Consider the following 21,618-nt stretch of genomic DNA (forward strand, 5'->3'; position numbering starts at 1 on the left):
TGGAGGTTAAGTGGCAAAATCAGTCACCAGGGAGCACGTGGGAAGCTGGTAAAATATTGCAACAAGAGCTGGGAAGGGCTTGAACATTCCATGGGAGCAGAGTCCATCTTCAACCTCAGGTGAGCTGACTTAACAAGAGCTCAGGTTGACTGCTTTCCACCAGAAGCATCCTTCAGCACTGGAACCAGGCTGAGTGCCATGGCTCACTCTTGGAATTCCATGGGAGGCTGAAGCAGGCAGATCACCCGAGGTCAGGAGTTCGAGACTAGCCTGGCCACCATGGTGAAACCCCATCTTTACTGAACATACAAGAAAAAAAATTAACTGGGCATGGTGGCAGGTGCTTGTATTCTCAGCTACTTGGGAGGCTGAGGCAGGAGAAATGCTTGAACCCAGGAGACAGAGATTGTAGTGAGCTGAGATTGCACCACTGCACTCCAGTCTGGTGACAGAGCAAGACTCTGTCTCAAACAAAAAGAAGAACTCGAACTGGAGCTTCCCGGAAGGTCAGCTGGGGTTAGGGCTGCAGGGGCATGAGCCTGTCAGAGAATAGAGACTGCTGCCAAGAGGGGAGCTGGCATAGGGAGGCAGGGTGGGAGCGTGACTGGGCCTGCCATCAGAGTGGCTGTGGCACTGGGCCGGATGCAGGCCTGGAGCCAAGGGTGGAGACAGAGCTTTGCCCAAGCCTTTGTGATGAATCAGCGCATTAGCTCAAGACCGGGGCAGGAAAGGAAGCAGGGTCTGTGTGTCTAAGACAGCCCTGAGTTAATTAAGACAAAAAATAACTGTGCTCTATTCGTTTATCCCTTTTATCCTTTTTTCTTTTCATGCTTGGGCTTTAGGTTTCCATCTGTGGCCTCTACTTCTTTTAGATCTAGGTTAAAATGGACAAAACCCTTTTGTTTTCATAGTGCCTGGTGGCTTAAAGCTGTCCCTAAGATGTCTGCAAGTCTCCAGGCGAAGAAGGAAGTGCTGGTGGAGGAGGCTGTGGTTGTCTTTCAGACACGCTTTGATGTCTTCTCTCTGAAGATTCTTTCTGCTGGTCTGCTTTGGGCATGGCTTGATCCAGCTGTAAAACTTAGCCTCTTGCTTGATTTCTATGTACACTGGAATCATGGTGAGTTTAGACTTTTTTGGAGGTTTTGGGGTAGGTGATGAGGAGGGGGTGACCAAGAGACAGAGGAGGGATATCTTTGCAGAAATGCATCCAGAACACAGGCATCACCTTTCAGGAAACGTTCTTTGGTGACCCTTCCAAGCTAGATTTCATTTCATCCTGACCTTCCCATCTCTTTGGTTCCCTCTCCCCATCATCCCCAGATTCCTCTCCATTCCTTTCAGTGGCAAAAACAGCCCATTTCTTCCCTGTCCCCCCAACAGCGTCCCTCATGCTCTGCAAGCTCAGAGCTGACTTTTGTGTCATGAGATGTCATCTGCCCCAACCACGTCTCTCCAGGCTAAAGATAGTTTCTGTACTGGTTAGGGTTCTGGGGCCAGCTGTTCTCTCTCCTTAATTTCACTTCTCTAGAAAACCTTCTTCAGGAAATTCCAACCTTTCCCAGCTCAACCGAGGAGGTCAGGGCAGGACTGCTGGTGGGGTCGTGTGTGCCTGGACACCCAATCTGGTTCTAGCCTCCACGGTTCCCGGCATCCCCCTAGGAAGCAGATGGGCTGGCCAGAGGGGCGCCCAGCAGTGAGATAACGGGGGTGGAGTGGAGCCACTTTTTCTTTACTGGTTTGGTCCGGTGCTGGTGTCCCATAAGCTCTCCCAGTGTTTCTACAAATATATGCACTGAGGTTCATCTTAAAAATTCATGTGAAATTGCTCTTACCCTCCATGAGACAGCCACGTCTGTATGAATGTGAAAACAATGTTCTTCTCTAGGCTCCCAGTGTTTGTGCATTATTTTGTCTGCTGTGTGCCAGACACGGTTCCAGGCAGTGAGAACTGCATGTGGAGCCCAACTGGAACAGAACTGGGACCTAGGTGGGAGAAGAGAGACGTCAGTCACTCAGCCCACCAGCCGCAGCGTTTGTCTCCCAGCTGCAGACCTTCAGCGGTCTGACAAACCCAGTTATCAAGTGCTGTCTTCTGCTTCTCCAAGGAATTTCTGTAGCTGTTCCCACATCATGCGCACAGCGGCACTTAGAAGACATCAGCTGGATGGGTAAATGAGTGAGTGATAGTCCGACTCTGGTTCTCATCTGGAAGCATGGTAGAGCCACTCTCTGGCTGGGGCTCAAATACAGGGAATGGAATGCAAAATCATTTTGCTTTGAGGGTCTTCAGAGAGGATCAAGCACACCCTTAATGGAGAGTTGAGGAGGATTAGGCCCAGAGAGATAACATGGGCGTGAAGCTCATTCAAACTGGAACTCCTGCAGTCCCCTGCCCCACACTGCCTGTTCTTGAGACACACCCAGATGTTCGAGAACATGACAGAGAAACCCACAGGATGAGGGTCATCCTCATGCTGGTGTTACCTGGGCCAGAGATAACAAATGCCAAGGTCACAGGGTTGATGCCTCACTCCCACAGTCCCTGGCTGCCTGTTGGAGGGTGAGTCAAGGGCGCAGGGCTGAGCAGGGTGTTAGGAGCCTCTGGGATGGGCGGGGAGGAATGTGCTCTCTGTGAACCATCTTTGGTCCATTCCTGGCTGGGTACTTGCTTTAATTTGGTGGATGACATCTCTGGAGCCCCCTTGACTCCTGTAGTGGTTTCCCCTCTGAAGGGGCCTCAGAGACCTCTGAGGGTCGTCTTGGGGTCTCTAGGGGCAGCCCGAATGAGCTACACGGGCATGCCTCAGTGTCCTTTTGTTTCTCTCACTGTGAGGCAGGGTGGGGTGGAGGAGGGGGAACAGGCTCTGGGGCCAGCACAGGTGAGCTTGAAGCCAGGCTCTGCTGGCCCACTGGTGCCCACCTGGGTGAGTCACACAGCTCTTACCAGGCCCAGTCTTTTTTTTTTTTTTTTTTTTTTTTAAATACAGAGTTTTTTTCTTGTTGCCCAGGCTAGAATGCCATGGCTTACCACAACCTCCACCTCTCAGGTTCAAGCAATTCTCTCAGCCTCCAAAACAGCTGGGATTACAGGTGCATGCCACCATGCCTGGCTAATTTTATATTTTTAGTAGAGATGGGGTTTCTCCATGTTGGTCAGGCTGATCTTGAATTCCTGACCTCAGATGATCTGCCCACCTTGGCCTCCCAAAGTTCTGGGATTACAGGCATGAGCCACCGCACCCAGCCAGGCCGTTTTATTTCTGCAGCAAGGGGATAGTATATTCTTCACAAAACAGAGGTAAAGATTAAACATAACAGGCTAGGCCCAGTGGCTCGTATCTGTAATCCAAGCACTTTGGGAGGCTAAGGCTGGAGAATTCAGCCTGGTCAACAAGGTGAAACCAAGTCTCTACTAAAAATACAAAATTTAGCAGGGCAATGGTGGCGTGTGCCTGTAATCCCAGCTACTCAGGAGGCTGAGGCAGGAGAATCACTTGAACACAGGAGGCAGAGGGTGCAGTGAGCCAAGATCATGCCACCGCACTGCACCCTGGGTGACAAAACAAAACTCCATCTCCAAGAAAAAAAAAAAATTAGCTGGGTGGTGACATTTGCCTGTGGTCCCAGCTCCTGGGGAGGCTGAGGTGGGAGGATTACTTGAGCCCAGGAGACTGAGGCTACAGGGAGCTGTGATTGTGCCACTGCAGTCCAGCCTGGGCCAGACTGAGATTCTGGTTTTTTTTTTTAAAAAAATGTATTGAGGATTTGACAGAGTTTTCTCCTCATGACAGTGGTCATCAGGCCCATGTGACTTTGCTGTGGCTGAGACTGAAGCCATGCCAGGCATTAAATCGGTGTGTCCAGCCTCCCTGCAGATTTAACATGACATCTCTCCTACTGGAAGGTCCTCCAATGACAGCTCTAGTTAATGACTATTTCTAGTTAAGTTCTACAACATTTTTAGTGAAATGTTCATTTGACTAGGCAACTTGATACGGTAGAAAGAATGCACATTTTGGTTGGGTGCAGTGACTCACATCTATAATCCCAGCACTCTGGGAGGCCAAGGTGGGCAGATCACCTGAGGTGAGGCGTTCAAGACCAGCCTGACCAACATGGTAAAACCCTGTATCTACTAAAAATACAAAAATTAGCCAGGTGTGGCGGCAGGCACTTGTAATCTCAGCTACTGGGGAGGCTGAGACATAAGAACCACTTAAACCCAGGAGGTGGAGGTTGCAGTGAGCTGAGATTGAGCCACTGTACTCTAGTCTGGGCAACAGAACGAGACTCAGTCTCAAAAAAAAAAAAAAAAAAAAGTGAGTTTTGTGACCATAGAAACCTGATTGCAAAGCCTGGCTCCAGCACTCACTGTGAGAGCTGAGTCAAATTAGCTGACTTCTCTGAGCCTTGATTTCTTCTGCAGGATAGAAAAAAATAATCGGTGTCGTTTTAAGGGTGAAATGAAATATACCACGTATATTACTTTGCTTGGGCTACTATAATGAGTATCACAGACTGGGCAGTTTAAACTACGCATTTGTTTTCTTACAGTTCTGGAGGCTGGCAAGTCCAAAATCAAAGTGTCAGAAGGTTTCATTTCTTCCGAGGCCTCTCTCTGGCTGGCAGATGGGTGCCTTCTCACTGTGTTCTCACATGGTCTCTCCTCTGTGTGTCTCTGTCTCCAAACCTCTTATTTTCCAGACATCAGTCACATTGAATTCAAGCCTACCTGTATGGCCTCATTTTGACTTACGGCTGGGGATTAGCCCATGCCTGTAATCCTAGCACTTTGGGAGGCTGAGAGGGGTGGACTGCTTGACACTAGGAGTTCAAGACCAGCTTAGGCAACAAGCAATTGGCCTTGTCTCTACAAAAAGACCTTATTTCTTTTTTCTTTTTTTTTTTAATTTTTGAGACAGAGTCTCGCTCTGTGGCCCAGGCTGGAGTGCAGTGGTGTGATCTCAGCTCACTGCAACCTCTGCCTCCCAGTTCAAGAGATTCTCCTGTCTCAGTCTCCCGAGTAGCTGGGATTACAGGCATGTAATCCATGGCCCCCACTAATTTTTGTATTTTTAGTAGAGACAGGGTTTCACCATGTTGGCCAGGCTGGTCTCGAACTCCTGACCTTGTGATCTGCCCGCCTCGGCCTCCCAAAGTGCTGGAATTACACGAGTGAGCCACAGCACCCAGCCCTTATTTCTTTTCTTTTCTTTTTTTTTTTGTGAGATTGAGTTTCACTCCGTCACCAGGTTGGAGTGCAGTGGCGAGATCTCTCCTCACTGAACCTCTGCCTCCTGGGTTCAAGCAATTCTTCTGCCTCAGCCTCCCTAGTGGCTAGAATTACAGGCGTGTGCTACAATGCCCACCTAATTTTTGTATTTTTAGTAGAGACAGGGTTTCACCACGTTAGTCAGGCTGGTCTTGGACTCCTGATTTCAAGTGATCTGCCTTTCCTTGGTCTCCCAAAGTGCTGAGATTACAGGCATGAGCTACCATGCCTAGCAGGCCCTGATTTCTTGGGGAAAAAAAAAAATTACCTCCTCAAAGATCCCATCTCCAGATAGCCACATTCTTAGGGGCTGGGGGTTAGGACTTAAATGCATGAAATATTGGGGGATACAGTTCATCGTTATAGCTGCTCATTTTATGTCTATATATTTGTTTGAGACAGAGTTTTACTGTCACCTAGGCTGGAGTGCAGTGGTGCAATTACAGCTCACTGCAGCCTCAGCCTCCTGGGCTCAAGCAATTCTCTTGCCTCAGTCCCCGAGTAGCTGGGACCAAAGGCATATACCACCACAGCCAGCTAATTTTTATATTTTTTGTAGAGATGAGGTTTATTTAATTTAATTTAATTAATTTATTTATTTATTTTGTAGACATCAGGTTTTGCCACATTGCCCAGGCTGGTCTCAAACTCCTGAGCTCAAGTAATCGGCCCACCTCCGCCTCCCAAAGTGCTAGGGTTTCAGGTGTGAGCCCTGCGCTCGATCTAGCTGCTCTTTATTACAGGAGCTCTCAATTCCTCCCAATTCTGGACTGTTTCCATGGTTTGGGAGTTGGTGATTCTGCAGGGAGGGCTTGCGATGTTTTTCAGAGTTTTATGGGAAAAGCTAGTATCAGGAAGAGAAAAACATGAAAAGCCTGCTTAGCACTGTCTAGATGCAGGGTCTCTCTCTGGTACTTTGCTTGGGCTAAGAGTACTGAGAAATTGTTTGCTGTTTCTGGAATTACAGGAATGTGTTGCAACCAGGTGAGAGGAGGAGAAGAAACAGGGGACAGTGGTTCCCACACTAGGAAAAGAAAATAAAATACGAAAAGAACACTAGAAAAAAAAAGAGTACTTTTTCCTCAAATTTCTAACATTCAGACTCACCATTAAATCTCCACACTTTCCCCTTCCTTCCGTTCAAGTAGCCTCATGAAGCCCTGCCCTTTGATGTTACGAATAATTACATTGATCCACTCATAAAAATGTTGGCCAGTTCCGGCACATCTGATGTAGCAAACCTGTCCTAAATCTTTTACAGATTTCTAAAAGCCTACTCTGTGGTTTGAGCTGAAAGGGGATGGCAGGAATTCCTTTTTCTTACTGGAATAGTGTCGGGTCACTGAGAGCCCAAGGATAGGTCAGTCTCTTCTTGTAGTTACGGAAGCAAATTTTTATCTCTGGGTGCAAGATAAAAAGGACTCTGGAATTTTCAAAGACAGATTTTAAAATATAAAGTTTTGTATACATAAAAAAGTAAATATAAATGGTAATAATAGTTAACATGTACTTTCAGTGCACAATTTCATTCAGTCCTTACATCAATCTTTTAAGACCTTTTAACAGATGACGAAACTGAGGCATAAGGAATGAGGTAACCTGTCCAGGATCCCAGATCGGTCAGCAGTAAAGTCAGGACATGAACTCAGTTCAGTGACTGGCATTCAACGAAGACGGCCGGGGCAGTGACGGAGAGAGACTGACAGACACCGAGAAAGACCGAGGGCTCTTGTTGAGCCAGCAGGGTGGGAAGAACATGGGCTGGAGCAGAAAGTGGAGTGAGCCCCGGAGGCTCCCTCAAGGAGCTGGAATGCCGGTTGGGGATCCGCATGAGTTAGCACTTCAGTACACACATACTCACAACTGTTGTGTCAGGGAGGGTGGGGAGGAGAGGCTGGAACTCAGACTGAGACTCAGGAAGGCTTTACCACAGAGGCTTGGGAGTTAGACTGGAAGACAGTGGGATTTCTGTCTTTGAACCTTCTGACAGTAGAATCTAGCCGGGAAGAGGGCTAGATGTGGCCGGAAAGAGGGACCGAGGGAGGGAGGAAGGCACCAGGAAGGGATGCCAGCCACAGTCGACCCTGAGCTGCTCTTCTGAAGAAGTTTCCCATGTAGCCTTTCATAGTCATGCCTTTGAAATCGGTTTCTGCTGCTCTCTGTACTTCAAATGCCCACTTCAAATGTCCTACCCTCTCTCCATTTCCGCCTAGGAGCTCAGGCCAAGAATGAAAGTATCTGCTTTCTGCAGCGTTATTGATTCCTGTGGTGGGAAGTGAACTCTGCCTCCCCTAAGCCTGCTGGAGCCCATTCTTCATCATAACCTTGCCAATGGCCTTCAGGTACTTGGGCCTAAGTGCCACTACCCTGGGTCACACCCTGCACTTCTCTGCCCTCACTCAGGACTGGTTCCTCCCTTAGCCCCTTCCTGCTAAATGAGTCCATGGACGAGTTACGGGAGCCCCTCCGGCAATCTCCCACTGGCCTCAGGAGGTCTTGGCACTCACAAAAAATTCAGAATTCTCTGGGAAGCAGATGGAATGGAACCATGACTATTATCTACTTCGAGATACCTCCCCTAAGATCTGTGTTCCCTTTTACCAGAAAATATGCCAGGCAGAGAAAGAGAAAGTTTCAGGCCACACAGAGCCCTTGCAAAAGTCCCCTGGGTCTACAAACTATATTTGCTTTTTTCTGTTTCGATTTGAGTTAAAAAACAAAAACCCTGCCCATCATTATTATAAATGAGGCAAGAGAAGCATGCCAGGATGCCTGTGTGGGCCCCTTCTCTGCACCAGAGGAAGAAAGAAAAGGAGCTTGAAGTCTTTCTGCAGAGGCTCTTCCAGAGTATGACTGCAGGGTCCAGGCAACCCATCAATGGTGGTAAGGACCCTGCACAGCTGGGCAGTGAAGAGGCTCATTCAGTGTGGGAACTTTTCCCATACTGCATGGCTTTGGGCAGGGACCAAGGAGACTGCAAAGTCATGTTGCCTAACCTCTGTCTCTTGGTGTCCAGAAACTTCCTCTTTACTCTGATGGAAGCACCAAGATCCGGAGAGGCCAGGGATGTCCTGGGTGCTCCTGCGCCTGTAGCCTCCTGTGAGCCCCGGCTCCGCAGCCAGGACTGGTGACGCCTTCGGAGGACCTGGAAGCGTGCTTTGCCCTCTCTGCTTTGAGGGTCACGGAAGCAGAGTCTAACCCCGTAACCAGCCTCTCGCCTTCCTCCCTTCTGTTCATTTTCCCAGTGAAGACGTGAGGGCTCCTTCTCTTGGCCATGCCTGCCCACCCTACTGTCCTGGTCTTGGGTCCAGACCACACCTGATCTTTCCTACATCTCCAGGATGGCTGTGCGATTGCCCATGGAACAACTTCAAGGGGTGCCACTCACATAAATGGTGAGGTGAATTGCACAGTGGAACACAATAGCCCGTGAACCCCCTCCACAGTTCATAAACAGTCCTGGTCAGGGCGGAGTCCATCAGAGGCTCCCTGCATTGGCAACTCAGGGTTTTTCTGTTGTTGTTTTGAGACTGTGTCACCCAGGCTGGAGTGAGTGGTGCAATCACAGTTCCCTGCAGCCTTGATCTCCTGGACTCAATTGATTCTCCCACCCCAGCCTCCTGAGTAGCTGGAACCACAAGCATGCACCTAGCTGATTTTTTGTTTTCTTTTTTTTTAACCATAAACATGCCTAGCTGATTTTTTGTTTTCTTTTTTTTTTTCTTTTTTTCCATCTATGTAACAACTGAAGATCCTAGCTAATTAATTATTATTATTATTTTTTTAAGAGATGGGGTCTTGCTATGTAGCTTAGGCTGGTCTGGAACTCCTAGACTCAAGTGATCCTTCCACCTCAGCCTCCCAAAAATGCGGAGGTTACAGGTGTGAGCTGTGGCACCTAGCCTTTTTTTTAATTTTTGAGACAGGGTCTCACTGTTGCCCTGGCTGGAGCGCAGTGACACAATCATGGTTCACTGCAGCTTCAAACTCCTGGGCTCAAGCAATCCTCCTGCCGTGGCCTCCCAAGTAGCTGGGACCACAGGCGTGTGTCACCACACCTAGCTAAATTAATTAATTTTTATTTATTTATTCATTTTTTTGTATTGACAGGGTCTCCCTATGTTGCCCAGGCTGGTCTCGAACTCCTGGCATCAAGTGATCCCACCATCTTGAACTCTCAAAGTGCTGGGATTACAGACACGACCCACCATGCCTATCCCTATTTCTCTTTTTTCTAAAAGAAAAAGTTCAGCGACAGAGACAAGCAATGAGTATGTGGCCTCAGTGTTGGGGAGAAACAAAAAGAGGGCTCATCATCACTGGTCATCAGAGAAATGCAAATCAAAACCACATTGAGATACCATCTCAGACCAATTAGAATGGCGATCATTAAAAAATCGGGAAACAACAGATGCTGGAGAGGATGTGGAGAAATAGGAACACTTTTACACTGTTGGTGGGAATGTAAATTAATTCAACCATTGTGGAAGACAGTGTGGCGATTCCTCAAGGACCTAAAAATAGAAATCCCATTTGACCCAGCAATCCCATTACTGGGTATATATCCAAAGGATTATAAATCATTCTACTACAAGGACACGTGCACACGAATGTTCATTGCAGCACTGTTTACAATAGCAAAGACCTGGAACCAACCCAAATGCCCAACGATGATAGACTGGATAGGGAAAATGTGGTACATATACACCATGGAATATTACGCAGCCATCAAAAACGATGAGTTCACGTCCTTTGTAGGGACGTGGATGAACCTGGAAACCATCATTCTCAGCAAACTGACACAAGAGCAGAAAATCAAACACCGTATATTCTCACTCATAGGTGGGTGTTGAACAATGAGAACACATGGACACAGGGAAGGGAGCACCACACACTGCGGTCCGTTGGGGGGAAATGGGGGAGGGGTGGGGGGTGGGGAGATGGGAAGAGATAGCATGGGGAGAAATGACAGATAGAGGTGAGGGGACGGAAGGCAGCAAACCACACTGCCAAGTGTGTACCTATGCAACAATCTTGCATGTTCATCACATGTACCCCAAAACCTAAAATGCAATAAAAAAAAAAAAAAAAAAAAAAAAGGAGCAGGAACAATGGAACGTGAAGCCTTAAACAAAGAGGGCATCTTCTACTCAGTTCTAGCAGATTCCTGCTGAGTGGGGATGAGAGTAGAATGTTGCCATGGCTTCTGGTTTATTTGCTAGAAGTAGAAATTCATATTTTTGGATGCAGCCTCCTTTTTAAAATGTTGGCTCAAATGGAAGAAAAAACCGGAGTCCGGGCGAGAGAAGAGGGTGATTTGGAGCAGGGGGGCTGCAAGGAGGTGGTGAGAAGTGAGAATATTCTGAAGGCAGAGACTTCCTCATGGGTTGGGCATGGGTATGAGAAAAAAGAGAAATTGAGGGTGATTCCAAGTCTCTGGCTGAGCCACTGGGCTCCTGCAGCCACCTCCTAACGACCCCCCGCCTCCTACTTCCGCCCTCTTGCCAGCATGCCAGTCTAAACGCTGTGCCCGACGGCTTCTTCAAAACCCGTCAAATCAAACACTCCTCTGCTCAAAGCCCACCAATAGCACCCACGCCATCGAAGTAAAATCCCAGGCCCAGGGAGGAGAATGGGGGCGGCCAAGGGCTAGGGAACGGGAACCATTAGTGTTTAATAGCTGGGAACCATTAGTGTTTAATAGCTGCAGCGTTTCACCTGAGGCATGAGAAGGTTCTGGAGATGGAATGGAGACAGTTGTGCAACAATGGGAATGTCATAATCGAAGGTAGGGAAGACTTCAGAGGAGGAAGTTTTTTTTTGTTTTTGTTTTATTTTTTTTTTTGAGACGGAGTTTTCGCTCTTGTTACCCAGGCTGGAGTGTAATGGCGTGATCTCGGCTCACTGCAACCTCTGCCTCCTGGGTTCAGGCAATTCTCCTGCCTCAGCCTCCCGAGTAGCTGGGATTACAGGCACGCACTACCATGCCCAGCTAATTTTTGGTATTTTTAGTAGAGACGGGGTTTCACCATGTTGACCGGGAGGGTCTCGATCTCTTGCCCTCGTGATCCACCCGCCTCGACCTCCCAAAGTGCTGGGATTACAGGCTTGAGCCACCGCGCCCGGCCCAGAGGAGGAAGTTTTATGGCGGTGAGCAGGGGCTCCGTTTTGGGCATTTCAAGAACGGCATGCCTTACTAAACCTTCAAGCCAAGACAAGTTCACAGAGTGCCAAGATGGGGACATGGATTTGCAATCCATCAGTGCAGAGATGGCATCAGCTCCATGGGACTGAGAATTCACCAGTAAAGACTTTTAGGCTGGCTGAGGGTACCATGGACACCATGGCGAACCCCGTGATGCTGGTACACCTCTGGATGGCCTCTTGGAACTGGAAAGTCTGAAGTCACTGGAAAACCAGCAAAGGAGAAAGAATGCTCAACCCCTGCGGCGCCTAATCAGCTCTGAGACATTCTCTATTGTTCCCTACTCCTGTCTCCATTGATAAGGCAATTGGACTTTGTAATCGACCTTGGTCAACCTCTTGACTCCAAACCCTCTGACCCCCCTCACAGCTTGCAAAAGACTGCCCTAAACTGTAACTTCTGTAACTTTCCACTGCCTACCCCAAACCTATACAACCAACTCCGATCCCACGACCTCCGCTGACTGTCTTTTCGGACTCAGCCCTCGCACACCCGGGTGAACAAACAGCCATGTTGCTCACACAAAGCCTGCTTGGGGGGCTGGGGGCTCTCTTCATTCAGAGAGTGCACATTTTAACAACCAGTGTGCCAAGCACAGCCAAAACCAAACCAAACCAAAACTCTCTCCACAAGTCCCAGAAGCGAGCCACAGACTTGAAGGCTAAAAGGTCAGCGACCCGAGGAGGGGCGAAGAAGGGGAAGATGAGGAGCACCGGCGAGGGAGGGAGGACCGCTGCAAGGGGGTGCGCTCTGCTTGTGGGCTCGGGGAGAGGTGCGCTGGGAGCTCCGCACCATCAGGGTTTGCGCCTGCGTCTGTCCGCAGCCCCTGCTAAATCTGAGGGCCATCGGGAGGCAGTTGAGGACTGGAATTTTGTGAGGACACAAGATTAGGGGTAGGAATTAAGGAGCAGTGCAGGAGGGCCAGGCGTGTAGGGAGGTGCCCCAGAGGAGGGAACGCGAGTGTGTGGGTTGGGGAGCAGCTATTCAGAGGGGTCCACTGTGGGGCCCAGACACTGGGGCTGATCCCCCGAGTAAAGAAGACGCACATTTTCTCTAGGGACCTGAACTGTCCCCCTACACCCGCATGAGAACAGTCTGGAGCTGCTGACAGAAGTCTCCTCAGCTAACTGACTTGGGGCTGACCAGGTCTGCTGGCGAGAGCCAGGGATGGCAAGGCCAGCACAAATGACGTCTCGGCTGTGTCATGATCTAAATAGCGACTTCCCCCAAACTCACGTGGTGAAGTCCTAAGCCCAGCTGCCTTCAAATGTGACAGTTTATTTGGAGATAAGTTCTTGATTTTTGTTTTGTTTTAGGGTCTTGCTCTGTTGTCCAGGCTGGAGTGCAGTGGCATAATGACGGCTCACTGCAGCTTCTACTACCTGGGCTCAAGTGATCCTCCTGCCTCAGCCTCCTGAGTAGCTGGGACTACAGGTACGGGCCACAACACCCAGGTAACTTTTTAAAATTTTCTGTAGAGACAGAGTCTCACTATATTGCCCCAATGGTCTCAAACTCTCCCTCCTGCCTCTCCAAGGGCTGGGATTACACTGTGAGCCACCACACCCAGTCTTTGGAGACAAGGTCTTTAAAGAGGTAGTGAAGTTAAAGGAGGCTGTTAGGGTGGACTCTAATCCAATCTGATTGGTGTCCTTGTAGGAAGAGGGAGAGACATGAGGGGTGCATGTACACAGAATAAAAAAAAAATGTGGGGACACAGAAAAGGCACAGTCTCAGGAGAAAGCCGCCAGGCCAACACCTTGATCTCAGACTTCTCCGTAACTGTGAAAACAGCAATACCTATTGTTAAATTGCCCAGCCTGTGGTATCTTGTTACGGAAGCCTGAGCAACCTAACACAGCCTGGCACTTTTGCTCTGCAGTTTACAGGACTGATTGGAATTCATGGGAATAGATCTGTAATTGCGCACCTCAACGCTATTCAGGGATTTTCCCCAGTGTGATTCTTTTGGTGAAACAGTGGCTCACTTCCTACTGTCAGCCCAAACCAAGGCCGGTGAAAGCATCCATTCGCCCATCCATTCAGTCATTTACTCGTTCACTCAACAAATATTTATTGAGGACTTAGTATAAAGGTCTTATAAAAAGTGCTGAAACCTCGTCCATATCAGGGTTAGACATGGCTAAGTTCTAGGGAATTAGAACATATTATTAACCTGAATAACAAATACAGCTTTTAACGACATCCACAAACAAATGAAAACGGAAACAAAGTCCAAATCAGTTTTCGGAAATAATCCACAAAAGGAATGGAAGTTTCAGTTCCATAAACAACTAAATAAGATCCAGAAATCAGATAATTCCGTATTATACTGAAAATGAGGAAATCGGGCCAGGCCTAGTGGCTCATGTCTGTAATCCCAGCATGGTGGGAGGTTGAGGTGAGCAGATCACTTGAGGCCAGGAGTTCAAAACCAGCCTGGTCAACATGGTGAAACCCTGTCTCTACTTAAAATACAAACATCAGCTGGGCATGGAGGCACACACCTGTAATGCCAGCTACTTGGGAGGCTGAGGCATGAGAATCACTTGAACCTTTCATAAGGTAAGTTGCCTAGCTGGGGAAGCCCACAAGGCAAGAAACACAGGGCGTCTTCTGAGCAAAAACAACTAAGAATCAAGGCCCTTGGTTCAACTGCCTAAAATGAGTTGAAGCTTGTGAGCTTGGAAGCAGATTCTCCCTTAGTTGGGCCTTTAAATAAGACTCAACCTTGGCTAGCACCTTGAGTATGGTCTTGTGAGAGACTGTAAAACGGAGAAGCCAGCTGAGCTGTGTCCAGATTCCTGACCCACAGAAACCGTGAGATAATAAATGTCTCTCTCTCTCTGTGTGTGTGTGTGTGTGTGTGTGTGTGTGTGTGTGTGTGAGAGAGAGAGAGAGAGAGAGAGAGAGAGAGAGAGAGAATCTTGCTTTGTCACCCAGGTTGGAGTGCAGTGGCATGATCATAGCTCACTGTATTGTTGAACTCCTGGGTTCAAGCGATCCTCCTGCCTCAGCCTTCTGAGTAGCTATGACTGCAGGTACACGCCACCATGCCCAGATAATTTAAAAACTTATTTTTTGGTAGAGATGGTATCTCACTATGTTGCTAAGGCCAGTCTCAAACTGCTGGGCTCGGGTGATCCTCACGCCTCAGCCTACCAAAGTTTTGGGATTAGAGGTGTGAGGCCCTACATCCTGCATGTGTGCTGTTTTAGGTGCTAAATTTGTGCTCATCTGTCACTCAGCTGTAAATAGCTAAGATAATCCTAAACAAGGTTTTTGAGATGTAGAATAAAGATTCTCTGCAGCCCAATTAGCATTGGCCTGAAGCAGATTCCCTGAACAGAAAAGCAAGCGCAGTGCCCAGTAAATCTGAGTCTTCTGGGATGAGGCCCCTTGCTGCTAAACCCTCATAAACCCTCAGATTCCTTCCTGATGAAATGAGAAGCTTGGATCGCCCTCCCCCTCCCCCTCCCCCCCCTTTTCTCTTCTTTTCTTTTCTATAGACGGAGTCTTACTCTGCTACCCAGGCTGTGGAGTGCAGTGGAATGAACTTGGCTCACCGCAACCTCCACCTCCCCGGTTTAGGTGATTCTCCTGACTCAGACTCCTACTTAGCTGGGACTACAGGAGGCCACACACCACTGTGCCTGGCTAGTTTTTGTATTTTTAGTAGAGACGGGGTTTTGCCATGTTAGCCAGGCTGGTCTCGAACTCCTGACTTCAGGTGATCCACCCACCTTGGCCTCCCAAAGTGCTGGGATTACAGGCGTGAGCCACCATGCCCAGCCAATTTCTTTATTTTTATTTTTGTGTATTTGTTGTATGTTTTTAGATTTGAGGTTACTGTGAGGCTTGCAAATAATAACTTATAAACCATTATTTTAAACTGATGACAACAGATTGCATAAACAAAAAAACAAAATAATAAACAAGCAAAAAGAAAACTAATATATACTATTTTTTGAGACAGGGTCATGCTCTGTTGCCCACGCTGGAGTGCAGTGGCACGATCTCAGCTCACTGCAACCTTCACCTTCTGGGTTCAAACGATTCTCCCACCTCAGCCTTCTGAGTAGCTGGGATTACATGCACACACCACCATGCCCAGCTAATTTTTGTAATTTTGGTACAGATGGGGTTTCACCATCTTGGCCAGGCTGGTCTCAAACTCTTGACCTCATGATCTGCCTGCCTCAACCTCCCAAAGTGCTGAGATTACAGGCATAAGCCACCACACCTGGCCAACTAACAAAAATTCTACACTCCAACTTCATCTCCCCACATTTTAACTTACTTATTTAGTTTTCTGAGACAGAGTCTCACTCTGTCACCTAGGCTGGAGTGCACTGGAGCTAGCTCAGCTCACTGCAATATCCACCTCTCAGGTTTAAGCAATTCTCCTGCCTCTGTCTCTCTAGTAGCTGTGATTACAGATGAGCCCTAATTTTTAAATTACCACGCCTGGCTAATTTTTGTATTTTTATTAGAGACAGGGTTTCACCATGTTGGCGAGTCTGGTCTCGAACTCCTGATCTCAGGTAATCCGCCTGCCTCCGCCTCCTAAAGTGCTGGGATTATAGGAATGAGCTGCCACGCCTGGCCCATTGTTTCTATGTACGGTCTATGACTTGAAAAGTCGTGGTAGTGGTTATTTTTGATTGGTTCATCTTTTAGTCTTCTTCCTCAAGATATGAGTAGTTTACACATGACGATTACAGTGTTACAGTATTTTCTATTTTTCTGTGTGTACTTACCAGTGAGTTTTACACCTTTATATGATTTCCTTTTGCTCACTGATGCCCTTTTCTTTCAGATGGAAGAACTTTAACAATTTTTTTTCTGAGATGATTTTTTTTTTCACTCTGTCACCCAGGCTGCAGTGCAGTGGCACAATCTTGACTCACTGCAACCTCCATTTCCAGGGTTCAAGTGATTCTCATGTCTCAGCCTCCCAAGTAGCCAGGATTACACACATAAGCCAACAAGCTTGACTAACTTTTTGTATTTTTAGTAGAGATGGGGTTTTGCCACGTTGGCTGCGCTGGTCTCGAACCCTGGCCTCAAGTGAAATACTCACCTCAGCCTCCTAAAGTGCTAGAATTACAGGCAGGAGCCACGACCCGGGCCCCTTTAGCATTTCTTGGGGTCAGGTCTAGAGGTGATGAAATCCCTGGGCATTTGTTTGTCTGGGAAAGTTTTTATCCTTGATGTTCGAAGGATATTTTTGCTAGATAAGCTACTCCTAGGAAAAGGTTTTTTTTCTTCAGCATTTTAAATATGTCATGCTTCCTCTCCCGGCCTTTCCACTGAAAAGTACTGCCAGATGGACTGGAGCTCCACTGCATGTCATGTGTTTCTTTTCTCTCGCTGCTTTTAGGATCTTTTCTTTATGCTTGACGTCTGGGAGTTTGATTATTAAACGCCTTGAGGTAGTCTTTTTTGGGTTAAATCTGATTGGTATTCAGTAACCTTCTTGTTATTAATAGTGATACCTTTCTCTAGGTTTGGGAAGTTCTCTGTTATTACTCTACTGAAGAAACTTTCTGTAATCTCTACTTTCTCTTTAAGGGCAATAACTCTTGGATTTGCCCTTTTGAGGCCTTTTTCTAGGTCTGTAGGCATGCTTTGTTGTTTTTTAATTTCTTTTTTGTCTTTTCTGATCGTGTATTTTCAAACAGCCTGTCTTCAAGCTCACTCATTCTGCCCATCAAGCCTGGAATCAAGCACCTGAAGGGCTCTCTTGGTGCCCTTCCTCACTGTGGCCGAGCTGGTACCTAAGCTCATGGCAAAGCGCCCTTTCCTCTCCCTTCTCCCTTCCTCAAGCAGCAGTCTCTCCTCATAGCCACCAGAACTGTGAATGCGCTTCAAGTCACACCTGAAGCCGGCACGTCTCAGTCCCACTCAAGGCCCACTATCTGCACTACTTGGGTACTGCTGCTGATTACTCCGGGCCCAAGGGCTCTTTAGTCAGCAGGTGATTCATTCTTCCAGGACTGAGTTCTTCCCTTCCGGTCAGTGGGTTCCCTTCTGGCCCAGGGTGTGTCTAGAAATGTCACCCAGGAAATAGGGCCTGGAACAGAGGCCTCATGACTGTGACTAGTGTCCTATCCTGCTGTGGCTGAGCTGGTATCCAAGTTGCAAGACAAAGCCCTCTTGACTTTTCCTTCTCTTCTCCTATGCATCAGGCAGGGGACACTTCTGGAGCCGTGAGCTTCCTGGGACTGCGGCAGGGGTGCTGCAAGGACTCCCTGAGCCACCCTGGGTGGTGTGTTTCTAGGTCATGTCCCCGCAACATCCACCGGCTCTGAGCCCACCACAGCACCAGGACTTGCCTAGGAATGGCCGTCCTTGTGGCCTAAACATCTTCAGGCATATTTAGAGCCCCACCGCCCCACCCAGTGGTGGTGAGGCTTGCCAAAACTCAAGGTCCAACCTCCGGGATGGGTTGGAATCTAGCCTTTTGCCTAGGACTGTTCTAAATGCTCCCTCCTGGCACATCGACTGAGTTCTTCCCCATGTCAGTAGCTCTGTGTGCCAATTCAAGGTCCCGCTATTGCTGTGCCCTCCTTCTCCCAAGCACACAGATTCTCTCTTCATGCCACATAGCCAGCCACTGCCAGGGGATGGGAAGAGGGGGTGATCAGCAATTTAAGACTGCCTTTCCCAACTTCTTCAGTGACTCTTTCAGGAATATGATGCTTAAAATCAAGTACTGTGATTCCTCTCCTGATTTCTGGTTCTTATTAAGGTATTTTTGTGTAAGGATAGTAGTTAGATTGGGTGTTCCTGCATGGAGAATGATCAGTGGAGGCTTCTATTTGGCCATCTTACTCCACTTCTTTTATTTATTTCTTTTAAAGATGGGGTTTCACCGTGTTGGTCAGGCTGCTCTTGAACTCCTGACTTCAGGTGATCCACCCGCCTTGGCCTACAAAGTGCTTGGATTACAGGAGTGAGCCACCACGCCCGGCCATCTTGCTCCACTTCTATTTTTTTTTGTTGTTGTTGTAGAGACAGTGTCTTACCATATTGCCCAGGCTGGTCTTGAATTCTTGGGCTCAAGCCATTACCTGCTTTGGCTTCCCAGAGTGCTGGGATTACAGACATGAGCCACCATGCCCAGCCTCCACCTCTATTTTAAAAAAAATTTTTTATCAACTTTGGACAAGAATTTTTCAAGAAAAATATTTTAAAATTTAAATTTAAAAAATTGTAAAGCTCTGCTCTCAGGAGCACACACAAATTTTTAATGTGCTTATTATTTCACTTCTGTGGAAAAATATGATAGGAAAATTGAATAAAAGAAATTTAGATGAACTTTTTTGGGGGACTATTTCATTTTTGTGCACATATTTGCTTAAAATCAGTGAATGTCTAGGCCAGGTTCAGGTAACTGAAGGGCCTTCAAAAGTGGTTTATATTTTCTATACATAATGTTTACTGCAAACACAGTCTGGAGCAAAATGGGAAATAACATATTTCTGGAGATGGGCACAGAAATTCTAATCCAGTAAATTGTTTCTTTCCCAGGTAGCAGGGCTGCTAGGCCACAATTAATTGGCATAGCCTATAAAACAGGGTACAGACCACCCAAAACAAGGCCAGCCAATCCATGCCATGTGATGGTCAGGCTTCAAAATTCAAATCACCTCTCTGCAAAGATAAACTCACAAACCCCTTGTGAGACGCATGCTATCAAAAGGGGATCACTGGGCCAGGCACGGGGGCTCACACCTGTAATCTCAGCACTTAGGGAGGCCGAGGTGGGCAGATCACAAGGTCAAGGGTTTGAGACTAGCCCGACCAACATGGTGAAACTCTGTCTCTACTAAAAATACAAAAAATTAGCCAGGCATGGTGGTGCATGCCTGTAATCCCAGCTCCTCAGAAGCTGAGGAAGGAGAATTGCTTAAACCCAGGAGGTGGAGGTTGCAGTGAGCCGAGACTGCGCCATTGCACTCCAGCTTGGACAACAAGATTGAAACTCTGTCTCCAAAAAAAAGAAAAGGGTTCACTGAATGGGCGAGGTGGCTCATGCCTGTAATTCCAGTACTTTGGGAGGCCAAGGTGGGTGGATCACCTGAGGTCAGGAGTTCAAGACCAGCCTGGCTAATACAGTGAAACCCTGTCTTGACTGATAATACAAAAATTAGCCAGGCACAGTGGCTCACGCCTGTAATCCCAGCACTTTGGGAGGCCGTGGCAGGTGGATCATCTGAGGTTAGGAGTTTAAGACCACCCTAGCCAATATGGGGAAACCCCATCTCTACTAATAATACAAAAATTAGCTGGGTATTGGGGTGCACACATGTAATCCCAGCATTTTGGGAGACCAAGGTAGGTAGATTACCTGAGGTTATGAGTTCAAAACCAGCCTGGCCAATATGGTGAAACCCTATCTCTACTAATAATACAAAAATTAGCCGGGCATGGTGGCACACACCTGTAATCCCAGCTACTCACGAGGCTGAGGCAGGAGTATGCTTGAACATGGGAGGCAGAGATTGCAGTGAGCTGAGACTGTGCCACTGCATTCCAGCCTGAAGGAGAGAGTGAAACTTCGTCTCAAAAAAAAGGGAGGGGGTAATCACTGCTGTTGGTGAGACAGCAGCTCTATAAGCCTGTATGACATTGTCACATTCAAGATGTGTCAAAAAAACTGTCTACTAGGCTATGAAGCCATGAAGGGTAGCGTTAGGTCCAATATGTGTCAATCCATGTTCACGCAGATTCCTTTCTGCTTGTGGAAGTTGGTTAATTTTTCTGGTTGTGATATGAACATTGTTACATTTTCCTTGATAGTAAATCATCTGCTTGATGATTTTGCATCTCAGCATTATACCCCGCTTGTCCCAGCAGCCAGGGCCTCCCAGTCTTCCTCAGCCACACCAGGGTTCACTGCAACCTCTACTCAGCTGGCCTGGGTGCAGCCATCTTTCAAGAAATCTAGATTTTGAAGCAAAATTTCAGAGCAAAACTTTCACGGCAACTTTCTGGCATAATCTGACCAGGTCATGGTTGTTTTTTTTCTCTGCCTTCCAGTCTGCGTGGTTCCTGGCCTGCTGTCAGAGCATGATTTAAGAGGGTTGTTTGCTTAGCATGAGTGGGGACCACCACAGGCCGGTTCCCACCCCAGGGGGACTTGAGGGCAGCGTGGAGAGGGGGGCGGGTCAAGGGGAGCTGCTGAACCGCGGACATCAGACCAGTCCACACGCAAGCCAGGAGAGGGCACAAACTTCACAACACAGCGAAACTCCACTAGTTTCTTCAGAAGTCTTTAAAAGGAGCTTTCATTTTCGTAGTTTTGCTTCCTCTATTCTTGGCCTGTACAGTGACCTCAATGTCCCCTGACCATGGAATCACATGCCAGTATCTACTCTGAAGTTTGAGCTTTTCGAAACCCGTTCTCTTTCGCAATGGCTGGTTTGTGGCCTGGTGTCAGCAGTGGGGAACAGTCTTCCTGAGACTTTCCAGTCATGTCCACGTGATTCCAATCTAAAATAGATTTTTTGGGGAGCCCTTGATGGTAACCTCCAACAGAAGAAGCCATGCTAGGCAGATTCTCCTGAGACAGGCCCTTATATGCTAGGAAGAGCCTTTGTTGAGTACTTTTAGCATTTACAAAGCCTCTCCAAACACAGTCTTTCATTTCACCTGCCCAGCAATGTTGGGGGTAGGTGTTTCAAGTCCATTTTACAGATGAGAAGATCTGCCGCTGAGTGGGAGAATGGTGGGGTGGGAAGTGTGGTTAAGGAAGAGAACCAGCATTTATGAAGTATCTTTCTGGGGCTAACACTGTGCTGGGTGCTTTATATATGTTTAATCCTTTAACACACTTCTGAAGCTAGCAGCATTTTCATGCTATTTTCTTTTTTAGGTGAGATCACTGAGGCTCAAACAGGCACGGCAGTAAGTGGACGAGCAGAACTAAAACACTGCTCTGCTATCTCATGGTTTGTGCTTATGCCCATCACTACTTAATCAGTTATCTTTTTCTAAGCAGCAGTTTACCCCCAAACTTAGCGGTTTAAAACTACAACAGTCATGTGTGATCTCACGGTTTCCGTGAATCAGGGATCTGGGAGCAGTGAAGCTGGGCTGTTCTGACCTATGGTCTCTTGATGGAATCGGTGTG

At 47.7% G+C, this 21,618-nt stretch overlaps 1 long non-coding RNA gene across 2 annotated transcripts; it reads left to right on the plus strand.

The window, feature by feature from the left end:
* Nucleotides 1–7,309: 7,309 nt before the first annotated feature.
* On the plus strand, nt 7,310–9,850 carry LOC141580960 (uncharacterized). 2 transcript variants are annotated; one of them, XR_012513387.1, is made up of 3 exons: nt 7,310–8,155; nt 8,289–8,667; nt 9,383–9,850. It is a non-coding gene; the product is annotated as an uncharacterized LOC141580960 (long non-coding RNA). The 2 variants fall into 2 exon arrangements; XR_012513388.1 differs by having other exon boundaries at nt 7,310–7,614; nt 7,982–8,155; nt 8,289–9,850.
* The last annotated feature ends 11,768 nt before the right edge of the window (nt 9,851–21,618 follow it).

This window comes from Saimiri boliviensis, chromosome 13 (assembly GCF_048565385.1).
Source record: "Saimiri boliviensis isolate mSaiBol1 chromosome 13, mSaiBol1.pri, whole genome shotgun sequence".
Classification (NCBI taxonomy): Eukaryota; Metazoa; Chordata; class Mammalia; order Primates; family Cebidae; genus Saimiri; species Saimiri boliviensis.